Below are 25294 nucleotides of genomic sequence, written 5' to 3'. Positions count from 1 at the left end.
TATATATATATATATATAGTATAAATATATACTAGTATAAGTATAGTGTGTGTGTGTGTGTGTGTGTGTGTGTGTGTGTGTGTGTGTGTGTGTGTAAAAGAAAAAACTAAGCTGTGTTTTATGTAAGATTTAGAGCTACAGATTTGAGTCCATGACCTTGTCATGCTAAGCATGTGTCCTACCACTTAGCCACAGCCCCACCTGCAAATAAAGCTATCTATAATATTCCTCTGTGGGTTGGATTTGACCTGTGTACAGAGGGTTGCACACCCTGTTCTAGACTTTTGTTCCCAATACATCCTGGCACTGTACATCATTCAACACTTCTGGACTTGGTTTCTCTTAAGCAGCTTGAAGATCATTTCTTCATTTGGGGAGAGCAGATAGTAAGTATCAGTGGGTCATTAATGACAACTGAGCTATGTGGCACTAACTTCTGTTTCTATTGTCAAAGGATGTTTTCCTTGTGAATATCTGTGCCTTGTGTTGTTTTAAATGACAAGATAAATAGAACCTCATTGTCCTGGTTGCACCTTTTATTTTTAAAGAATTATTTTATTTATTTTATGTATATGAGTACACTGTAGCTGTCTTCAGACACACCAGAAGAGGGCATCAGATCCCATTACCAATGGTTATGAGCCACCATGTGTTTACTGGGAATTGAACTCAGAACCTCTGGAAGAAAAGTCAGTGCTCTTAACCACTGAGCCATCTCTCCAGGCCCAGTCGCATCTTAACATTATCATTCCTAAATAAAATGCAACTTGGAAAGAATCATTACTATCTTTTTTTTCTTTTCACATATATGTTTGAAATCAAAAATATCTTGACATGCAATATAAGAAAATTAAACAGTGTGAACTCTCTGCCTTTGTGGAGGATAGAGGATAGCCCTGGGTGCTGTTCCTTAAGCGTTGTGGTGGTTTGAACCAACATGACCCATAGACTGATGTGTTTGGATGCTTGTCCCACAGGGAGTGGCCTTGTTGGAGGAAACATGTCACTGTTGGGGTGGGCTTGGAGGTCTCCTATCCTCAAGCTATGCCCAGTGTGGTAGTCTCCTACTTCCTGCATATCAAGATGCTCCTCCAGTCCTATGTTTGTCTATATAGTGCTATGCTTTACGCCATGATGATGGGCTAGACCTCTGAAACTGTAAGCTAGCCTCAATTAAATGTTTCCTTTCTCAGTGCTGCCATGTTCATGTGTCTCTTCACAGCAATGAAACCCAAGCAAAGACAAGCAACATCCATTCTTTTTTTGGAAACAGGATCTCTCAATAGCCTGGAACTTGCTAAGTAGGTTAGGCTGACTGGTCCACAAGCCCCAGGGATCAGCTTATCTCCAACTTGCCAGCAATGGCATTAGAAGCACAGGCCACCATACCTAGGCTTTCTTTATATATGGACTCTGGAGTGTAGACTCAAGTTCTCATACTTGCAAACCAAATACTTGCTCACTGAGCTGTTTCTTGAGACCAGCATAGTACAGTTTTTATGTCTGTTGAAAATCAAGTCAAAATAATTGCAGAATTCTGTCCACTCCCTGTTGACATCTCAAACTTACACGCAAACTCTAGATTATGTGCTCCTGCTACATGCTATGAAAATTGTCTGAGTGTTTTGGTCCAGATGATGTGTGAATTAAAAACTGAACTCACAATTGAACTGAGATCCTGCACCCATCTGATTAGACTCATCTGCACCTCACCACTTGTCACATCACAGCAATGTTAAAGTACTCAAACTGGCTTGGATACGGTTTATGAGTCTCCTCCATCCCCAGCTTGTACGTCACTCCAGCTTCCTCACAGTTCAAAAACATGATACACATTTTCTTATTTCAAGCCTTTTGCCCTTGACCTCTGGCCTGGAGAACATTTATTTAGAAAACATTAAATTAAATACTTGAAAATTTTTATTAGATATTTTCTTCATTTACATTTCAAATGATATCCCTCTACCTTGCTCCTCAACCCACCCACTCCCACTCCCTGGCCCTGGCATTCCCCTGTACTGGGGCATGTAATCTTCGCTAGACCAAGGGCCTCTCCTCTCATTAATGGGCAACTCTCTCCTCTGCTACATATGCAACTAGAGACACAAGCTCTGGGGTGGTACTGGTTAGTTCATATTGTTGTTCCTCCTATATGGTTGCAGACCCCTTTAGCTTCTTAGGTACTTTCTCTAGCTCCTTCATTGGGGGGTCCTGTGTCCCAGCCAATAGATGACTGTGAGCATCCATTTCTGTATTTGCCAGGCACTGGCATAGCCTCACAGGAGACACCTATATCAGAGTCCTGTCAGCAAAATCTTGTTGGCATATGCAATAGTGTCTGGGTTTGGTGGTTGTTTATGGAATTGATCCCCAGGTGGGGCAGTCTCTGGATGGTGCTTCCTTCAGTCTCAGCCCCAAATTTTGTCTCTGTAACTCCTTCCATGGGTATTTTGTTCCCCCTTCTCAGAAGGAACGAAGTATCCACACTTTGGTCTTCCCTCTTCTTGAGGGTCATGTGTTTTGCAAATTGTATCTTGGGTATTCTAAGTTTCTGGGCTAATATCCACTTATCAGTGAGGACATACAATGTGTTTTCTTTTGCAAATGGTTTACCTCACTCAGGGTGATATTTTCTAGTTCTATCCATTTGCCTAAGAACACTTCATGAATTCATTGTTTTTAATAGCTGAGTAGTACTCTATTGTGTAAATGTATCACATTTTCTGTATCCATTCCTCTGTTGAGGGACATCTGAGTTCTTTCCAGCTTCTGGCTATTATAAGTAAGGCTGCTATGAACATAGTGGAGCATGTGTCCTTATTACAATTTGGAACACCTTCTGAGTATATGCCCAGGAGAGGTATTGCTGGATCTTCCGGTAGTACTATGTCCAATTCTTAAATACTTGAAAGTGCACTATGATAGTATGAGAAATTTAAAATTACCACCAACATAGTAGGCCTTTACACTTCTTGTTTTTAATTAAAGAAAAACTCAGTAAAGGTTATAACCTCAGCCTGGGATAATAGGGTATAAACCTGTGGCCCATGTAAAGTAGGAAGACCCTGAGGATCTTTCTTTCATAGACTATGGAATATATAAGTACATACCACATCTATTTTAGGAAAGAAACACCACATCTTCAAATGCAGATTCCAGTCCCAGCCTAAACCAGTTTGGCCTGAAATGGTCACAATAAAGTTCTTGCAATAATATGTGAAACGTTGAGCTCATTGGAGAATGACATTGTAGCTCTGTGTATCAAGTGCTAAATGTAGAATTGACATGAGATTTCTGAACTTTAAATTAAAGAGCTGAGCCTTTCCTCTACTTCTCCATGATTGATTGCATCACTGGAGGGAATTAATAAATTGCATCATCAAATCTCTTAGGAGATCTATTTTGATTAGCTAATAGCAAAAAATAAACACATTTAAGTCAAATATTTCTTTAAAAGCTAAGAAAACAAGGAATTGGAATTTTAATGCACTGAATGCATTATATTTCTCTCACAAGAATAATTTGTGTGATTTATACTGGTCCTACTACACTCCTAATTATTTGAGAGAAATAGAAAAAACCAGAACATGCAATATTCCAAGACATCCTAGAGGACCCGCTGCACTCAGAGCAGTTGGTAACCCCCCACCCCCACCCCCACTCAGTTCCAGAGCTGCTGCTCTGAACCTGGTAGACTCAGGACCCATCACCCACCAAAACCCCCACCCTCTTAAATACCACTCTCCTTTCTTCTGTCCCTTCCACCCTTTCTGCCTGGTCCTTGTGGCTGGGGAAGACTCGTAAGTTGGTCTGCTCCCATGAAGACTCCATATTCCAATACATCCTAGAAGACCAGCTACACCCAAAGCAGTTTCACTCACTGCACTCAGAGCAGTTGGACAACAACTTGATTGTTCCACTGAAGACCCAACTGTCTGAAGGCCTTCCAGGAGATCTATTGCAGTCAAGGAAACAGATCAGCAGCTTCTCTGCCCTATGAAGAGCCTCCAGTTGGAAGACCCCACAGGTGGTCTGATACAGTCAGGGCCTCAAGCCTATCAGGAGACCAGAAACAACCCAGGGACAAAAGAGGAAGACTCCATAGAGTCACCCAGATCAACAAACATCAGGGATATCCAGATGGAAAAAGGCAAGCACAAGGCCATAAGCAACAGAAGCCAAAATACGTGGGCATCATCAGAACCCAGTTCTCCAACCACAGCAAGCCCTGAATACACCAACATACTTTCAAATCAGGAAACTCCTAAAATCCTATCTCATAAAGATAATAGAGTTCTTTAAGGAGGATATCAATAACTCACTGAAAGAAATACAGGTAAACAGGTGAAGGAATTGAATAAAGCGATCCAAGTCCTAAAAGTGGAAGTAGAAACAATAAAGAAAACACAAACGGAGACAAACCTGGAAATGGAAAACCTAGGAAAGAGGTCAGAAATCACAGATGTAAGTATTACCAACAGAATACAAGAGATAGAAGAGAGAATCTCAGGTGTAGTAGATACAGTACAAGAGATTGACACAACTGTCAAAGAAAATTCAAATCATAAAAAACTTCTAACCCAAAGCATCCAGGAAATTCAGGACACAATGAAAAGATCAAATCTAAGAATAATCTGAATAGAAGAGAACAAAGATTCCCAGCTCAAAGGACCTGAAAATATCTTCAACAATATCATAGAAGAAAACTTCCCCAACCTAAAGAAAGAGATGGACATAAAGGTACAAGAAGCCAATAGAATATCAAATAAATGGGACCAGAAAAGAAAATCTTCTTGTCACACAATTATCAAAACACTAAATGCACAGAACAAAGAAAGAAGAGTAAAAGCTGCAAGGGGAAAAGGCCAAGTAACACACAAAGGTAGACCTGTCAGAATTACACCTGACTTCTCAACAGAGACTATGAAAGCCAGAAGAGCCTTCTGGCCAGAGGTCAGGCAGAATCTAAGAGAACACAAAGGCCAGCCCAGGCTACTATACCCAGCAAAACTCTCAATCATCATAGATGGATAAACTAAAATGTTCCAAGACAAACCCAAATTCAAACAGTACCTGTCTTAGTCAGGGTTTCTATTCCTGCACAAACATCATGTCCAAGAAGCAGTTGGGGAGGAAAGGGTTTATTCGGCTTACACTTCCATACTGCTGTTCATCACCAAGGAAGTGCAGTACTGGAACTCAAGCAGGTCAGAAAGCAGGAGCTGATGCAGAGGCCATGGAGGGATGTTCTTTACTGGCTTGCTTCCCCTGGCTTGCTCAGCCTGCTCTCTTATAGAACCAAGACTACCAGCCCAGAGATGGTCCCACCCACAAGGGGCCTTTCCCCCTTGATCACTAATTAAGAAAATGACTTCTAGCTGGATCTCGTGAAGGCATTTCCCCAACTGAAGCTCTTTTTTCTGTGTTAACTCCAGCTTGTGTCAAGTTGACACAATATTAGCCAGTACAGCACCTATCTACAAACCCAGCCCTACAGAGGATCCTGGAAGGAAAACTCCAACACAAGGAAGATATCTATATCAAAGAAAGAACAAGATATTAAGCATCTCACAAAAAAGTCAAAAGCAGACAACCACAAGCACATAAAGCCACCTACAAAAACAAACATATCAGGAACCAATAGTCATCTCTCTTTAATATCTCTCAATATTAATGGACTCAGTTCATTATAAAAAGACATAAGTTAACGGACTGGATGCACAAACAAGATCCAGCATTTTGCTGCATACAAGAAACACACCTCAACAACAAAGACAGGAACTATCTCAGGGTAAAAGGATGGAAAAAGGTCTTCCAAGCAAATGGTCCCAGGAAATAAGCAGGAGTTGCCATCCTAATATCCAATAGAATACACTTTCAACCAAAGTTATCAAGTGTGATGAAGAAAGACACTTCATATTATTCAAGGGAAAAATCCACCAAGAGAAAGTCTCAATATTGAACATCTATGCCCCAAATGCAAGAGCACCTAAATTCATAAAAGAAACTTTACTAAAACTCAAAACACACATTGAACCCCACACAGTAAGAGTGGGAGATTTCAACACCCCACTCTCACCAATGGACAGGTCATTGAAACAAACTAAACAGAGACACAGTGAAAGTAACAGAAGTTATGAAACAAATGGATTTAACAAATATCTACAGAAAATTTCACCCTAAAAAAAAAGAATACACATTATTCTCAGCACCTCATGGTACCTTCTACAAAATTGACCTTATAATTGGTCACAAAACAACCCTCAACAGATACAAGAAGACTGAAATAATACCATGCAGCCTATCAGATCACCATGGCCTAAGACTGGTCTTCAATACCAGCAAAAACTACAGAAAGCCCACATATACACAGAAACTGAACAACTCTTTACTCAATGATAACTGGTCAGGAAAGAAATAAAGAAAGGAATTAAAGACTTCCTGGAATTTAATGGAAATATTAACACATCATTCCCAAACTCATGGGACACAATGAAAGCAGTGATAAAAGGAAAGTTCATGGCACTAAGTGCCCTGGTAAAGAAACTGGAGAGATCTTACACAAACAACTTAATAGCAGTTAAGTTAAGCAGTTCTGAGACCTCTAGAACAAAGAGAAGCAAACTCATCCAAGATGAGTAGAAGGTAGGAAATAGTCAAACTCAGGACCTAAATTAACCAAATAGAAACAAAGAAAACAGTACAAAGAATCAGCAAAACCAAAAGCTGGTTCTTTAAAAGAATCAACAAGACAGTTGAACCCCTAGCCAAACTAACTAAAGGCCTAAGAGACAGTATCCAAATTAATAAAATCAGAAATGAAAAAGGAGACATAACAAAAGAAACGGAGGAGATTCAAAACAATCATCTGATCCTACTATAAAAGCTTATACTCAACAAAACTGGAAAATCTAGATGAATTCTAGACAGATGCCACATACCAAAGTTAAATCAAGAGGAGGTAAACTATCTAAACAGACCAATATCACACAAGGAAATAGAAAAAGTCATTAAAAACCACCCAACCAAAAAAAGAAAAAAAAAACCTCAGAGCCAAATGGATTTAGTGCAGAATTCTACCAGACTTTCAAAGAAGACCTGATAGAAATTTCCTCCAAACTATTCCATAAGATAGAAACAGAAGGAACACTACCTAACTTGTTCTATAAAGCCACAATTACTCTGACACCTAAACCACACAAAAACCCAACCAATAAAAGAACTTCAGACCAATCTCGCTTATGAATATTGATGCAAAAATACTCAATAAAATACTTCCAAGCCGAATCCAAGAACACATCAAAACCATCACTCACCACGATATGGCAGAATTAACATAGTAAAAATGGCCATCCTACCAAAGGCAATCTATAGATTTAATGCAATTCCCATCAAAATCCCAACACAATTCTTCAAAGACATGGAAAGAGCAACTCTCAAATCCAACTAGAAAGGCAAAAAAAAAAAAAAAAAAAAACCAGAACAGTAAAAATAACTCTTAACAATAAAAGAACAGCTGGGGAAATCACCATTCCTGACCTCAAGCTTTATTACAGAGAAAGAGTGATAAAAACTGCATGGTACTGGTACAGAGACAGACGTGTTGATCAATGGAATAGAATTGAAGACCCAGAAATAAAACCACACACTTACAGTCACTTGATCTTTGACAAAGATGCCAAAAATAAACAATGGAAAAAAGAAAGCATCTTCAATAAATAGTGTTGGCCTAACTGGCTGTCTATATGTAGAATAATGAAAATAGACCTATATTTGTTACCTTGTACAAAGCTCAAGTCCAAGTGGATCAAAGACTTCAACATAAAACCAGGTATACTGAATCTAATAGAACATAAAGTGGGAAAGAGCCTTGAACTCATTTGCACAAAGGGAAATTTCCTAAACAGAACTCGAATGGCTCATGCTCTAAGATGAACAATTGACAAATGGGACCTCATAAAACTGGAAATCTTCTCTGTAAGGTAAAGGATATAGTCGATAAAACAAATTGGGAAAAAATCTTCACTAACCCCACATTCGATAGAAGGCTAATATCCAAAATATATAAAGAACTCAAGAAGTTAATCACCAAAAACCCAAACAACCCAATCAAAAAAATGAGGTATAGGACTAAACCGAGAATTCACAACTGAGGAGTCTCAAATCGCTAAGAAGCACCTAAAGAAATGTTCAAAGTCCTTAGTGATCAGAGAAATGCAAATCAAAACGACCCTGAGATTCCACCTTACACCAATCTGAATGTCACCTCAGGTGACAACACATGTTGGACAGGATGTGGAGAAAGAGAAACACTCCTCCATTGCTGGTGGGATTGCAAACTGGTACAACCACTCTAAAAATCAATCTGGAGGTTCCTCAGAAAATTGAAAATTTCTGAAGACCCAGCTATACCACTCTTAAGAATATATCCAAAAGATGCCCCACCATGCCACAGGGGCACATGTTCCACTATGTTCATAGCGACCTTTTTTGTGATAGCCAGAAGCTGGAAACAACCTAGATGTCCCAAGACAAAAGAATGGATACAGAAAATGTGGTTCATTTGCACAATGGAATACTACTCAGCTATTACAAATGAGGACATACTGAGATTTGCAGGCAAATGATAGAACTAGAAAATATCATCCTGAGTGAGGTAACTCAGACCCAAAAGGACAAGCATGGTATATACTCACTAATAAGTGGATATTGGCCAAGGAAGGAAGGAAGGAAGGAAGGAAGGAAGGAAGGAAGGAAGGAAGGAAGGAAGGAAGGAAGGAAGGAAGGAAGGAAGGAAGGAAAAATCACACACAGAATACACAAGACACAGTCCACAGAATTCAAAAGGCTCAACAAGCTGAAGTGCATAAGTGAGGATGCCACAGTCCCACTTGGGAGAGAGAAGAAAGCAATCATAAGTGGGGAGTGAGGGACGGACTTGGGAGGGAAAGTGGATGTGGTGAGGGGGAAGTGGGGGGGTAGAGGGGAACCTGATCTGGTATTGAATGAGGGAAAAGGACCTAAGTCATGAGGGAAAAGGACCTAAGTCCTGAGGGACAGCGGAAAGAATGTAAACAGGCAACCTTGGGAAATAGGAGGTTGGGGGACCCCCCCCCAGAATGCACCAGAGACCAGGGAGGTAAGAGACTGCCAGGACTCATAAGGAGGGACCTTTGATAAAATGCCTGGCAGTAGGTAAAGGAAACTTATAGAGCCCACCTTCATCAGGGAAGACAGGACATCAAGTGAGGAATGGGGTTGCCATCCCACAGTCACACCTCTGACTCATAATTGTTTCTGTCTGAAACAATTACAGGGATGGAAATGGAGATGAGCCCGAGGAAAAGAAGGTCCAGCGACAGGCCCAAAGTGAGTTCTAGCTCAAGGGGAGGTCCCAAAGCCTGACACTATTACTGAGGCTATGAAGTGCTCACAAAAAGGGATCTATCATGACTGCCCTCCGAAAGACCCAACAAGCAGCTGAAAGAGTCAGATGCATATATTTGCAGCCAACCAATGGACAGAAGCAGCTGACCCCTGTTGTTGAATTAGGGAAGGGTGAAAAAAAGCTGAGGAGAAGGGGGATCCTGCAGGAGGACCAACAGTCTCAATTAATCTGGACCCCCAAGATCTCTCAAACACTGGACCACCAAACAGACAGCATACACCAGCTGATATGACGCCCCCAACACACATACAGTAGAGGACTTCCATGTCTGTGTTCATTCGGAGATGATGCACTTAACCCTCAAGAGACTGGAAGCCCCAGGGAGTTTAGAGGTCAGGTAGTGGGGGGGGGGGGGCGGGGACATCCACATGGAGACAGGGTTGGGTGGGGAGGAGGTGTGGGATGTGGAGCAGTGAGAGGATGGATAGGGGTGGCAGGGAATGGAATATGGAGTGTAAAAAATAAATTAAAAATAAAAAATAAAAGAGTAAAAAAACCAGAATGCTAAAGAAGGACTCTCATCCATACTTTGGAGAATTGACATTTGGAAGAACTACCTCAGATACAGATTTCAAATACAGTGACACACACACGCATGCACACATGGATGAGCCAGGATTTCCAAAATTTTCCTAAGAAGAAGATGGCTTCGTGGAAACAGATCAATTAATACCCAACACTCAAGAGGCTAAGAACTGCACAGATGTGATATCCACAGTTGTATTCTAGTTGTTTCTTTGGAATGCTGTTTCAATCGAATGCTCTACTTTCTAGGTGTGTGAGGTATAATCTAGATTTACACAGTATGTAGGTTGTTTTGTCAACTTGACCCAGACTTAGACAAAATTGGGGGGAAGAAATCTCAATTGAGAGAAGGTCTCTTAAGATTGGCCTATGCTCAATCTGTGGGTTTATCTTCATTAGTGACTGATTTGGGGTAGTGCTCCTGCTGGACAAGTGTTTTCTGGATGTTATCAGAAAGAAAGCTGAGCAAGCCAGGAGAAATAAGCCAGGAGGAGCAAGCCAGTAAGCAACTATCTTCCATGGCCTCCGCTCCTGCCTCAGGAACTCACAGGAGCCATTGTTACATGCACCAATCAGTCCAGCCAAAATTCTGGCAGAAACAGCAGCAGAAGATACTCTCTAAGCCCCTCCCTTTATTAAGAAGCAGATAGAGGAGGTAGGGCCACTCTACTGAGGCCAGTGGTAGGTTTCCAGGTTACACTGGATGGCCCCATACTCACACACACATGGGTAACATGAACTGACTTTGTGTGTTATCAAAACAATAAAAGTAAAGAGAATGTATGATCTTGCGAGGAGGAAATGTTAGAAATGAAGAGCTGGAGTGGGGAAACTGGAGTGGCATATTGCATGTGCCCATGAAAAATCATTTCAATTTTTAAAAAATATATATATATGTACTAAATAAATAAGATTTGTCAGATAAATTGTTTAATAATTTAATGAAAATTGTTCCTTCTTTTCCAGAGAGATTTTCGAGACTACATCAATAAGTTTAGGGGCTATTTCTCACATGACAGCTGTGCCCAGAAGAGCCTGGGATTTTGGCCCATTTCTAAGTTTAATTTATTAGGCTTCTAATAGTCAAATTCTTAGGGGAGTTTTCCTAGATAAACTAATAGCTTGCCTAATAAGGCATTTGAAGGACTTCAAGGAAAATCAAATATGTTAAATTTGTTAAATGCCATTTAGAAAGCTTCAGAAAATACAATTAAGCTTACAAATGGGATTTACTGCTTAACTGAGTTAGTCTACCCAGCTAGATTAAATTGGAATAAGACAACTGTCCTCGAAAACTGCTTATTCCTATTTCACATAAAATTAAACTTAGAAAGTTTGTAAATGAGTTGCAAGTTAAATGATTAATAAAAGTTTTATAAATACTCAAAATGCTTTTAGGTTTTATAATCCTTTCCATGGTCAAAATAAATCTTGTGCGAAGTTCAGACTCACAATGGCCAAAGCTGAAATTCACTGTGCACAAGAAATCATGATAATTAACTATCAAAAAAAATGAAAATAACAAGGAAAATGTCAATATCTCTACTATAGTAAAAGGTGTTTCTAATTTCCATTGTGTGTTTGAGCATATACATGTAAAATGGGCATAATTAAATTTCACCTATTTACTGAGGATCACAATCAAAAAAATCTTGAAAGTCACTGGTGCTAAAATACCTCCTAGCAGCTCAAATTCCCTGTCAACCCCTCTACTGAAAGGCATTCAAAAATACAACAAAATTTCCTCGAGTGGCAGAACTTTAATTCACAGAATATTATTTTCATTACTCAGCTATTACTAGTTTTCTGATTTATTCCTACGTATCACCACTGGCTCCCTGGCAAACAGCCAGCTTTCCAGAACAAGAATGTTTCTACATTCCCACCCCTGTCTTTGTTCCCACTTTATTCCTCACTGGTTCACATCTGCTCATTCTGAGACCCAACTCTACCCATTCCCCAATGAAAACAACCTTGAAAAGGCAGTGAGGATATCGTACTTTAGCTCTGTGATACTTTATTTTGCATAACCAATTGTCTGGGACAAACGATACCTAGAGGGCTAAAACTAGTAACACATTGTTTCTAGGCATGTCAATTAGGTATATTCCCAGAAGAGATTAATACTTAAATTGGCAGACTGCATAAAGAACAACATAACCAATTTGGATATGTATCAACTAATCCACAGAAGGCCCAAACAGAGTAGAATGATAAATACCTCTCCCTCCCTCCCTCCCTCCCTCTCTCCCTCCCTCCCTCTCTCCCTCCCTCCCTCTCCCTCTCTCTCTCTTCTCTCTCTTTTTCTTTTTCTTTTTCTTCTTCTTCTCCTTCTCCTCCTTTCTCCTTCTCCTTTCTCTTCCTCCTCCTCCTCCTCCTCCTCCTCCTCCTCCTCCTCCTCCTCCTCCTCCTCCTCCTCCTCCTTCTTCTTCTTTTCTTCTTCTTCCCACCCCTTCCCCTGCCTGAGCTATACTGGATTCCATCTTTTCTTACCATCAGACACTGGCAATCCTGACTCTCCCGCCTTCACACTTTCACTATTGCAGAGCTGGCTCTCCTGGGTTTCTAGCTCTCACATGGAGTCTTGGGGAACTTCTTACCTCTATAATCACATGAGACAATTCTTATTAATAAATCTTCTTATGTGTAGCATATATTTCTTAATGACAAGCATATATTCTGAGATATGTATCCAATATAATTCTGTCACTGTACAAACAACATAGAGTATGATTACACAAACTAAGATGGCAATGATGTCATAGAAAATCTAATTCTATGAGGTCACTGTTATAGATAACAATATGTATACATGGTTCTGTCTCTGAAGAAGTCTGTATAGGCAAGCTCCATGACATCTGTGGTGGTTTTAATATGCGTGGCCCAGGGAGTGGCACTATTAGGAGGTGTGGCCTTGTTGGAGAAAGTGTAACATTGTGGGGGTTGGCCTTGAGACCCTCCTCCTAGCTGCCTGTATGTCACTCTTCTCCTGGTCCTTTTGGAACAAGATGTAGACCTCTCAGCACCTTCTCCATCACCGTGCCTGCCTGGACGCTGCCACCGTGCTTCCCAGTTCGCAGCAATGGAAGCCCTAACTCAGACAACATCTGGTTATTCCTCTCTTTGACAATATTCCCTTCCTGAGTACACACAGCAATGAAGACTCTTCCTTTACCTAAGTAGTCAACTCTCCATTTGTAAGGATGAGCTCCACCTCCTCCAAAGAGGGCCAGAGTGCTCCACACCACAGCATCCCCCTTTCTCTGAAGTGTTACAACTCGGAGCTTTCAAGCAGGCTTCCCTGGTACTTACCTTTTCCCCCTTGCTCTGTGATGGAATTTTAAAACGTAAAAGGTTAAGTCATAAGCCTGTTGTCGCTGTCTCATTAGTTACACAATCCACTCCTACCCTAGGGTCACCGTCTCCTGGAGCTGCACATATTCGTGGGCTTTAGGGGCATTTTCCAGAGTGGAAATTTGATAGCAAAACTCAGTTGTAATATGATGGATTCCTGCTCAATCTTCACGATGAGTTTGTATGTTGGTTCTTCACTGAAGCCTCCCCCGACATCGCTTCTGAGAAGTCATTAATTACCTCTTCATCTAACCTAGTCCTTTCAGGCTGTGAGAAAAACAATCAGATTAGGTAACACAGTTCTAAAGGCAAGGAGATTCAAGAGGAAAGTGCTGGAAGAAGCATGTCTGGTAAGATCCCATTTCCTGCTCATAAACAAGTGTCTTGTCATTATACATTCATATGAATGGATTGTGTATGGTATGTGTACGTGTATGTGTATTGTATATGTGTGTGCATGTGGGGGGGTGTATGTATATGCTTGCATATGTATGTGTGCATAAATGTAGAGGCCAGCCGGGTGTGGTGGCGCACGCCTTTAATCCCAGCACTCGGGAGGCAGAGGCAGGCGGATTTCTGAGTTCGAGGCCAGCCTGGTCTACAAAGTGAGTTCCAGGACAGCCAGGGCTAGACAGAGAAATCCTGTCTTGAAAAACAAAAACAAAAAACAAAACAAAAAAATCTTAAAAACAAATGAATGTAGAGGCCAGAGGTCAACCTTGGTGTCCTCAGTCACCTCCACCTTATATTCTGAGAACAGGTCTCTCAGTGAAGCTCACTGATTCAGCAACAGCAGTAATCTAGCAGGCCTCAGTCTCTCCAGCCTGTGACTACAGGCACACAGCAGCACATCCAGCTCCTGACATGAGTGCTGAGGACTAAATTCAGGTCCTGATGCTTGTGCCCAAGCACGTTGCTGACAGATCCATTTCCCCACAACCGTTCATTGTCAATCTTGGGGGTTAGTAGTTTATATCTCATTAGCATCTCATGCTGCTTGTCTTCAACTGGAAGGCGTTTTATCAATCATAATTAATGATTTCACACTGTAAGGCTTTAAAGAATCTAATTTAAGTAAATTATTGAAAAATCCCACAAAATTGTCCTTATAAACTTACAGAACAAAAAGAGGCCCAATGCACACCTTTTCACTTTTGAGATAGAACTTTCTAGTTGTGTAAGTTTTAAAGAAGCTGTCAAAATTAAACAGATAGTCACAGCAGTAGACATCCAACCTGGTTTTCTGATTACCTACCCAGTAGATATAGGAAGTTAAAATGATTTTTAAAAGACTCACACTTCTTCTCATGAGAACCAAGACCCAGGAGGGATGGAGTATTTTACAGACTAATGAACTCCTTTTTCCTAAACAGTACGCTGCATTGAATTTTTGTGTTTATAAATGAACTATTTTATACTTCAAAGACAGAGACATTAAAAAGCTCACTTTAAAAAAAATAAAAGAAGGCAGTGGTGGCGCACGCCTTTAATCCCAGCACTCGGGAGGCAGAGGCAGGCAGATTCCTGAGTTCGAGACCAGCCTGGTCTACAGAGTGAGTTCCAGGACAGCCAGGACTACACAGAGAAACCCTGTCTCGAAAAACAAACAAAAAAAAAAAAAAAGGAAAACAACAACAAAAAAATAAAAGAATGACTCTGATCATTCAAGAATTTTATAAAAGCAAATGTATTTTGATCTCATTAAGGTTAAACTACGCTTCTCAGTATGGTAAACTAGCATGGGCTGCTAGTTTTGTCACCTAAAATCAACCCTGGAGAAACTATAAAAGCAAACCAGAAACATGGATTCCAAGAATGAGCATCAATTAGAAAGACTACAGGAGATGTTCTTGTGGACACAGAGAATTGTGCTTTGAATAGATGAGGAAGGGTTGAAACCCCTTGATTTATAGTTAAGTCGGAAGTTTGGGTAACCTGAATACCTACTACTTACAGTTGTCAGACGAAGTGGTGGGCTGGGTGCATCATTTGTGTGGTCTGTCTGCCCCCAAATATTGTGAGAAGGCAGTTAAATTGTAAAATATTTAGTTGGCCTGTATAGGTCATATGGAAATGATACAGTAGAAACTTACTGTCTTAGGTTGGGTTCTATTGCTATGAAGAGACACTATGACCATAGCAATTCTTATAAAGAAAAACACTTAACTGGGGCTGGCTTGAAATTTCAGAGGTTTAGCCCATTATCATCATGGCAAGAAGAATGCAGAAATAGTGCTGGAGAAGGAGATGAGAGCTCTACATATTGATTCACAGGCAAGTGGAAACTGTGTACTACACTGGGTATAGCTCAAGACCTCAAAGCACACCCCCACAGTGACATACTTCCTCAAAGGTCACCCCGCCAATAGTGCCATTCCCTATGACCAAGCATTTCAACAGTCTATGGGGCCCATACATTTTCCAACCACCATGTTTCACTATATATATATATATATATATATATATATATATATATATATATATATATATATATATATATGTATGTATATATATATATATATATGTATGTATATATATATATATATATATATATATATATATTTGAAGGTGATCTAAATGGATTTGCCAAATAACCAAGGAAACTGAGCACCAACTGGATATCTCTCGCCACCAAATGAACCCTTAAGTTCTGGGAATGGGTTATATATAATAGAGTTGTTGGCCAAAGTGGCCCCACGGGAACCCCCAAACAACCCAAGCCATCACCAAGGCCATTGGTTATTCTCCAGAAATGATGTTAAGGCCCTGCTGCTGAAGACAAAACCTACACAGCTCACTAAATGAGGAAATGATGAGCTGGTGCCTTTTTACGCCTACTGACTAGGATACTGGAATATGCTCTACATGCTACCAAAGGAGAAAGGTAAAGAACAACTCAACTGCAAACCTTTCCATCTATAATGGTGTCCTGCCTGAAGGATGTGCTAGTGCAATAGAGGCACAAAACCTGTGGGAGTGACCAACCAATATCTGGATATAAGGCCCACTCCATGAGAATGAACCCATGCTTGACACTGAGTGGCCAAGGACCTGATTGATGCTAGGTGATCCATGGGCCTATGGTCCAAATATTACTGTTCTGCTAATGAACCATAGCAATAAAATAGCTCCTAACAATATTCTGCTGTGCTCATGTATCAAGGTGTTGCTCAGCCATCTTCAGAGAACTCCCTCCTACAGTAGATGGGAACTAATACAGAGACCCACAGATGAACAATGTGCAGAGTTTGAGCTACCTTGGAACACTTTGTCCTAAATTAATGTCTCCATCAAATTCCTCCTTCTAGGATCTCTATGAACCCTGCAGAAGAAGATGTTAGGCTTGAAATGTTCATTTTATACCCAATTTGAGTCAAAAAGCAGATTGCTGGGTATAATAGCCTCATAGAGAAGGTGAAATATATATATTTAAAAAATAAGACCTATCAACACATGGGTGGCATTTTAAAGGACAAGACTAGAATACACTATCTAAGCAGAAAACAGAAAAGTGATCTGAGGACTGAACTTTAAACTTCCTAAGCTATAGAGACCAAACAAAACATCCCATGTAAACTAGGGAGGATAGTGTCTAACGAAAACTAGGAGACTCTCCTTAACACCAGGTATTGTGAGTTGACAGGAGAAAACAATCATCTAAGTGAAATATTGGTCAAAAAAATGAATAGGGGCAAAGATCTTTCTGTTTGCTAAGAAGCACATAGGAGCTGCTGTGATGGGGAGCGGTTCTGAGATGGAGATGTCAGTCTCCTATACTGTGCATCAGTATATCAGACCCAGTTTGTACCAGCAAAGCTGACTGTGGTGACACATTGGAATACTGTTATCTGGTTATATATCAATGAGGAAATGGGTTGACTATTCCTGTGTGTAGTCTATGTCATCTTTCGATACCTGAAACACAAATAAACATTTTATATGATACTGTAAGGGTCCTATAAGATATTATACTTAGTTTAGTAGTTAATTCTTTCTCAAGTGAATAATCTGCTTTTAAAACATTTTTTCCTCAGGGCCATAAACATTTGATGCAAGCAGTCTACCAATAAATAACACAATCAGCTCTCGGTTTTGTTAGCTGGATCACTCAGTATGGTCCAGGCTGGTGCTGAAGTCACTGTGTTGCTAAGGCTAGCCAAGACCTCCTGCCTCCACCTCCTGCGTGCTAGAACTCAGACATGTACTATCAGGTTTGACTCTCATTCACTGTTTCCAGGTTGAGGTTTTTTTTTCAGGGAAGGGTGTTTGCAGGTTGCTTGTGGTTTGGTTTTGTTTTTTCTTTTTTTTTTTCCATTTTGTTTTGTTTTTTGAGACAAGATCTCTCTATGTGGCCCTTGCTGTCCTGGAACTCTAAACCACAGTGGCCTAGAACTCCTAGAGACCTGCCTGCCTCTACCTCCTGAGTTCTGGGATTAAAGGCATGTGCCACCATACCTAGCTCATTCTAAACTAAACTTAAGGGTTGGGGGGGGGCAATTTGTCTGAAACATGTCACTGGGAAGTAAAAATGGTGACTCAAATCACACACAAATGTGGGGTAGTCCCAGGTTTACAATGGAGAATACAGGAGGAAAAGGTGTAAGATTTAAGACTAGAGAAAGTAAGACTTTCCCTTCAAGCTTTCTAAAGGATGGTTCATCTAGCACAGAAATCTCTTTATAGGCCAAGCATAGTGAAGGACCTTTAACTCTCAGCACTCAGGAGCCGAGACAGGCAAGTCTCTGTAAGTTCAAGACCATCTTGGTCTACAGAGTGAGTTCTAAGCCAGCTAGGGAAGCAGACTGAGAATCTACAATCGACTAGTGGCCAGCTGTGCACCGAGTTTAAACTCTTCAAGTCTTCTTTACACAAGCTATTTTAAAAAGATATGATATTTGTTGATTGGCTCAAATATGTTTTCTAATTCTTAATTTTCATGACCTCAACAAATAAATATAGCAGCCCAGTAGTTTACAAAAGAATTCAAACTCCTTCATAACTCATGTATGACAAACTAGCACATCACTAACTCTTCTATTTGACATAGCTATAGATGTCTGTCAGATGTGAAGCACTATGATCCAGAGAAACCAGAGAAAGGATGCTATCTTCAGTAAGGCTATAGTGAAGAAAGAAATTTAGGTCAAATACCTAGCTCACAACATGCTGCAATGCTCTCCAAATGGTGAGGTGGCACGGCAGTTGGCAGGCACAATTACTCTTGGGAAAGAAGACGCTGCAATATGGCTATTCAGATAATCCTGTAAATGAAATTACAGTTGAAATGAGATTTAAATTGCCTTGATTTTAAAATAATCTAAAACATGCAATTTCAGCACAGCCCACCAAAGCTTCCTCTGTAACACGTGTACATATCATTCCATAGGACCTCTCTCACAAACACCTCTTTTTTAATCTCATCCCTTAAAAAAAAAAAACTAACTTCTGTTTGATCTAAAACTAATTTACACAAGATGGAGTTAGAAAAATTTATTCACAGAAAGATGTCGTTCACCTTGACATTTCATCAGCTTTTATAGGTTTTGGTTTGCAGTTGAGCAACTCAATTGAATCTTAAGTTATAAGCCTTTCACAGCAATCAAAGATTTTAAGCCCCAAAAAGTAAAAGCTGGATGGAGGTCTCTGAAATTTTCAGTATTTAAAGATATTTTCAATGTTATCCATTTCCAAACACAGATCTTTGTTGCCAGTGCTCACCACAAGGCTTGATACTTCTATTGTAGATTCCCCACAACTGTTTATTACATTGAATGAAGACATGAACAAAGGAATGAATTATTATGAGAAACACTTCAGGGGAAAGATACCAAGACAGTGCTAACCCAAAAGTGGTTTGTATAAAGAAGTTTGAATATAAAGATCAAATTTGAGAGCTTGTGAGGTGGCTCAGTGTGTACAGAAGCTTGCCAACAAGCCTGATGGACAGAATTCAACACACACAGGTAAAGATACCCCACACACATGCCAGTGTCTGATGGCAAGAGAAGATGGATGGATGGCTTAGCTCAGGCAGAGGAGGGAGAGGGATGAAGGAGAGAGAGACACAGAAAGAGAGAGTCGAGAGACAGAGACAGAGACGGACAGAGGCAGACAGAGACAGACACACAGACACAGAGGCTAACAGAAGACAGAGAGACAGAGTGGGGGAGACAGGAAAGAGATGTTTTTTATTTTGTGTGGTGCTTGAGGAGCCTCTGGTCATTTCAGTTATACTGCATACTTACTGTGAAACACTAAACGTAAGTGGTTGAAACTTGCTATACCTTAGATCTATCTGCTAAATAGGGGTGAGGAAATGAATCACTCAGTGTGTATAAAGGCTACATATGCCCTGGACTCCTCCCCAAGCAGCCAGAAAAGACAGCAAGGACGAAAGTTACTCCATGTGTGGCATATTAAATGAGCCACCAATGACTGATGTGCAGCTCTGGACCTGTAAGATCCCGACCCTCAGTCAGTGGTACTTACTTTGAGATGCCCCTGAGTGATACACCAAGATGGAGATCAATGCAAAAGCAAGAGGTTTATTTTCTAGCACATCAGAGTCGACCTTCAATTAGTCCCTCAAGAAGAATTATTAATAAGGCTACTAAAAACAGTTTTTATACTTTTTAGGGGCACAGGTTACGTCAGTAAGGTTACAGTTCAAACTTATTGGCTAAACATATTGACCTTTAAATCTATTGGTTAGCAAGCATGAAATGCATCGAACTCTACCGGAACTTTACAGAGAGGCAGGTAACTATCAGTCAGTACATTCTGAGAATTTTTTACTCAGGAATGTTCCTGTGGGTGGAGAATGAAACTTGGCCTAGCCTTGACTCCAGGCTGGAGAGGAAAGCTGTAAGGAGGGTGTGGAACTGGAAAACCACTTAGGGTCCCTCATTCCCCCCTTTTTCTTATACAAGCTCCAATCCTGGAACTACGCTCAGGAGTCTGGGTAACTAATTCTTCAGGTCCTGTCCTCAGGGTCTCATACTGTTGGCACAGGACCATCAACTGTACTGTCCTTATTCTCCATTTGATCAAGGTTATAAACTTGTTCAATATGCAGGGTCCAAAGGTCAACAATAACAGGAGAACAAATAGGGATCCTAACAAGGTGGATATGAGGGTGGTTAACCAAGGGGAGGAGTTAAACCAAGACTCAAACCCGCCCTGACTCTGTTCTTTCTCTCTTCTGCTTGGCCAACCCTTTTCTTATCTTGGCCATTGAATCTTTAACTACCCCCAGAATGGTCTCCAATATATGCTTCCTGATGTTTCATGGCCCTGGGTAGCACAGAAAAAGTGGTTGGCCCCTAACACTGATGGACCTGCTGCTAGCTTCTCTCATCTCTGGGGCACACATATATGGGGGTTTCTCAAAGGATACTCCTTAACTTTGGGTGTCCACACCCTAAGCCCCACCCTCCAAGGCCACTTCTGAGACACAGCTTAGATTTACAAGTCCCGCATCCCCCACATTTGGACAATCCCTCTCCCTGTGTCTCCAGGGCAGGGACACCTCAGGAGCCAGGGCCCACCAATAAATCACAGAGATCAAAGACAAGATCCGGTCACCAGATACAATGCAGGTGTTCCTCTGTAATGGACCAAGCCACATCCTCAGTGACTGAGAGCACCTGCCAAGTCACCCTGATAAGGTTGTGGGAGCTGCCGAGTATCAGCAGCGGAAGATACACCATAGTCATCTTGTGGTTTCTCTGGTCTTGCAGAAGGGGTTGCTTGGGTGTCTGGTTGCTATCTAGTTGGCGTTAGGTGTAGGTGTTGGTATGACATAAACCCAGACTTACTCCATCCACTTTAACAGAGGTTGAGGTGTTCAACAACAGCAGGAATGGCCCTCTCCACTTTGCTTCCAAGTTTTCATCATGTCTCTTAACATATACACAATCTCCAACTTGGTACTTGTGTAGAACCTCTGGGTTACCTGTGTTGTACAGGGCACTAAGTTTAGGCCACAATTCCTGATGGCTGATCTGGGAAGTTTGTAATCGAGTCATAAGACCCCTGTCATCCTGAAAAGTCACTCTGGTGGGGTCAGGAGCCAGGGCTAAGGGAGGAGGTCCCATACAGGATTTCAAAGGGGGTCAGGTTAAAATGGTAGGGAGTGTTCCAAGCTCAGAACAGGGCCAGGGGAAGGAGCACCACCCAGTCAGTGTCAGTCTCCACAGACAATTTAGTTAAGGTCTCTTTTAGGGCTCTGTTCATCCCCTCTACCTACCCTGAGCTCTGGGGACAGTACGTACAATGGAGCTTCCAATTGGTCCCCAATATCTAATCCCTGACTTACCTTAGAGACAAAAGCAGAACTGTTGTCCAATACAATTACCTTGGGCACTCTGAATCTCAGGAAAATTTCCACTAATATCTTCTTGGCTACCACATTAGCTGTTTCCTGCTTGGTGGGGAAAGCCTCAGCCCATCCAGAGAAAGTATCCACAAACACTAGAAGGTATTTGTAACCTATTTTCCTGGCTTAACTTCTATAAAATCAACCTCCCAATAAACCCCAGGCAGCTCTCCCCTAGGTCTCTTACCCTGTTTGGCTGCATAAGCATTTACTTGCTGACATGCCTTACATTGTTCTACAGGGTCCATTACATATATCTTAGATCGCTTGACTGCTTGGATGATCTTCTTATGCCCTAAATGAGTCCATCTATGCATCTGGTCAAGTAAGTCCTCAGCTTATTTTCTGGGGAGTATAGTTTTTCCTTCTTGTGTGGGCCATTGTCCTTCCTTCTATAGGCAGTAGTCTGTAGGGTGCTAGCAATCTGAGTCCTTTCTTCTTCAGTATATTCTAAGAAAGGCCATCCCTTAGTCCAGTCCCATTTTCCAGCAGGTGTCTCTTGCAGGCCCATAACCAGGATAGGCTCCTGTATAGCCATTTCTTGAGCCACTTGATCTGCCTGGTTATTGCCTCAGGCCATTGAGCCTCTTCCTTTCTGATGTCCTGGTCAGTGAATAATACAGTTTCCAGCTTCATCAGAGCATCCATGAGATCCAAGATTTCCTGTTTGTTTTTTATTTCTTTTCCCTCTGATATAAACAGTCTTCTTTCTTGATATATAGCCCCCTGGGTGTGGGCTGTGGCAAAGGCATACCTGCTAGCCATGTAGATGTTAATTTTCTTGCAAGCCCCAAGTTCCAAGGCCTTAACGAGGGCAATTAGGTCCAGTTTCTATGCTGACATGCTGGGGTGTAGAGGTTCTAACAAGTTGACATTTGTGCCATCCACCATGGCAGCACCCACTTGTCTCTGACCTTCATGGAGAACACTGCTCCCATCTGTAAAGCAGGAAGCCTCAGCTCCCAGCAGGGATCAGTCAGAGAGGTCTTTCCTCCATCCATGGGATCTCCTTTTGGGCTAGTTAGTTGTGGTCCAGCAGGCAGGAAGTGGACCTGGGCCCCCATCTTGGAGGGGAAGTCTTGTTCCAACAGAGGGTAGGGACAGGCTGGGATGACAATAAATGAATGGGATATCTAGCCCATTCCTAGGTCCACTGTTCTTCGGGTAGTCCATGATCACATTTTGGTGCCAGTGGCTCCTTGGACCCAAGATTTTTTTCTTGGGAATGGGGCCATTGGCTTGCAAGAGGACCAAGTATTGGGACTGTGTCCACCAAGATTTGAATGGGTTTCCCCTCCATTCTCAGAGTTACCCTGGGTTTAGGGAGGGGATCAGAACCCTGTCCTCTCTAGTCACTATCTTCCCCCAGGGCTAACACCTTTGGGGACACTTTTCCCAAGGCCTGGGATTTTCCACCCCAACTTCCATTTGTTAGGACACTCTTGGGCCCAGTGACCCATTTCCTTGCAATCTGGACACTGGTCCTTTTCAAGGGGTTTTCTATCTCTCTTTGGTTGGAGTCGCTCTTCTCTGCTTTCCCTAACTACTGTAGCCAAGATTCTCTGTAAATTCCTTTCCTGTCACTTTCCTTTTTTTTCATCTCCCTTTCATCTTCTTTCTTTTTCTTTCTCTGTTCCTTCTCCTCCTCTGTCTCCCTGTTATGGTAGACTTTCTCAGCAACCTACACTAAATCTCTCAATGACGTATCCTGTCCCTCTAGCTTCTGAAGCTTTTTCCTGATATCTCTAATAGCCTGGTCTATAAAAGCCATAGTCACAGTAGCTTTGTGCTCCTTGCTGGAGTCATTGGATGTGTACTGATGGAATGTCTCTATGAGTCACTCTAGAAAGGCAGCAAGCAACTCATCTGATCCCTGTCTAACCTCATGTACCCTGGTCAAATTTTTGGGTCGTCAAGCGCCCCCCTTGAGACCTGCCAATGGAGCCTGCTGGTAAACTTTCAAGTGCCCCTTACCTTTTGCCATATTAAAGTCCCAGTCAGGTCTCGTCAGGAAAAACCCACTGTCGAGGACAGCCTGGTCAATCAATGGTGCCCCTTTGTCTGAGGGAGCATTCTTTCTGGCTTCCTGAATTATCCTCTCTTGCTCTTTCGGTCGTGAAGAGCACTCTCATGAGTTTTTGGATATCATCTCAGGTAGGCTGATGAGTAAATAAAACAGTCTCAAAGAGATTAATTGCTCCCTTGGGGTTATCTGAAATGTGGTGGGTTGGGCCTTCTAGTTGCATAGCCTGATTACCCTTATCTAGAGGTCCATATGCCCTTAGCGGGAGAGCCACTGTGGTATCAGGAGAAGTAATACTCAGACTTTGGGTCCCTATGGCAGGACCAGGAAATTTGGGTCTCCTCCAGCTCCTCCCTCCAGTAAAATGGGGGGGGTACAATGGCCCTGGTCCTGTATGGGCTGAGGAATTCAAGGCTGGTGCTGGCACTGGTGGGGCCATGGGGGAAAGGGTAAGGGGATATGGAGGAGGAGGGTCTTGGAGCAACAGGTCCATTGTTGCAGGGTCTTAGGAGAATCAACTTTTTCTTAGGTCCAGATCCCTCCTCCCGTGTTTCCTTCTTCCTGACAGCCAGAATCTGTGAGGTGGATCTTGGGGAAAAGGTTTTTATCTTGTGGGGGTGGGGGGAGTCCTCCACTAGATTCTTCCAAGTAACTATGTAGGGCACTTGGTCTGAGTGACTAAGCGATCCTGGCTAAAGACTCTTTCCTCTACTGCTTTGATCACCTGCAAGCTGAAGGTCACTACAGGAAGCCACTCTACTCTGAAGGTGGGCCATTCAGAGAAGCAGAGAGTAACTAACTTGCCCTTCTTTGCTACTACTGACAAGTTTTCTCCTCCAGTGGTTAACGAGGATGTTTAACAGGGTAGATTCAATCTGTCCAATGTTCAAAAATGTTGTCAGTCCAAGTCCAAAAACACAGAACGAGATAACCAACACCAACAAACACAGAGAAAGACAACACACAGTTTGCCCCTGCCATGGGCACACAGAAACCAAGTTATAGCAAGACTCGGTTGGCTCCCACCAATACTGTATCTTGCCATTTCCAAAAGGAGCAGAGCCCTCCTGACTCCCTCCAGGAGGGCCTGAAGTGTCCTCTAGGCTCCCACAATCATGTCTGCTCTCCACAATTGACTGTACCAGACCAGAGGCTTTCCAGCTGACACCCTGTTCATAAGCCAAAAATGAAAGCAAAAGACAGAGAGACAAACACTGACAAACACAAGTTGGTGCCTGTTGCTGAGCTCAGTCTTTTTTCCTCCAATCAGTAAAGCTTGTGGTTGCTGGGGGATGGGGGTAGGGGGTTCTCCTCGAGTCCCAGACGAGCCCCCAAATGTACACATACACCCCGACCCTCGGACAGTAGTACTTACATTGAGATAACACTGAGTGAGACACCAAGATGCAGATCAATTCAAAAATAAGAGGTTTATTTTCCAGAGCATCAGGGTCAACCTTCAATTAGTCCCTCAAAACGAGTTACTAAGAAGGTGACCCTGAGTGACTATTAAAAAGAGGTTTTATACTTTTTAGGGGCACAGGTTATATCAACAAGGTTACAGTTC

General features: G+C 41.8%; 1 long non-coding RNA gene across 2 annotated transcripts in view; it reads right to left on the bottom strand.

Moving 5' to 3' along the window:
- Window positions 1-23849, bottom strand: part of Gm9725 — a 28903-nt gene extending 5054 nt beyond the window's left edge. The window contains exons 1-3 of one of the 2 annotated variants that reach the window (XR_001778596.1): window positions 23679-23849; window positions 18479-18588; window positions 12467-12575 (exon numbers count right to left, since the gene is read on the bottom strand). This is a non-coding gene — a long non-coding RNA (predicted gene 9725). The remainder of the gene's footprint in view (window positions 1-12466; window positions 12576-18478; window positions 18589-23678) is intronic. The other variant, XR_001778597.1, reaches the window with a different exon arrangement.
- Between the last annotated feature and the right edge of the window lie 1445 nt (window positions 23850-25294).

The sequence above is a fragment of the Mus musculus genome, chromosome 8 (assembly GCF_000001635.26).
Source record: "Mus musculus strain C57BL/6J chromosome 8, GRCm38.p6 C57BL/6J".
Taxonomy (NCBI): Eukaryota; Metazoa; Chordata; class Mammalia; order Rodentia; family Muridae; genus Mus; species Mus musculus.
This window is presented reverse-complemented; position numbering and strand designations above follow the sequence as displayed.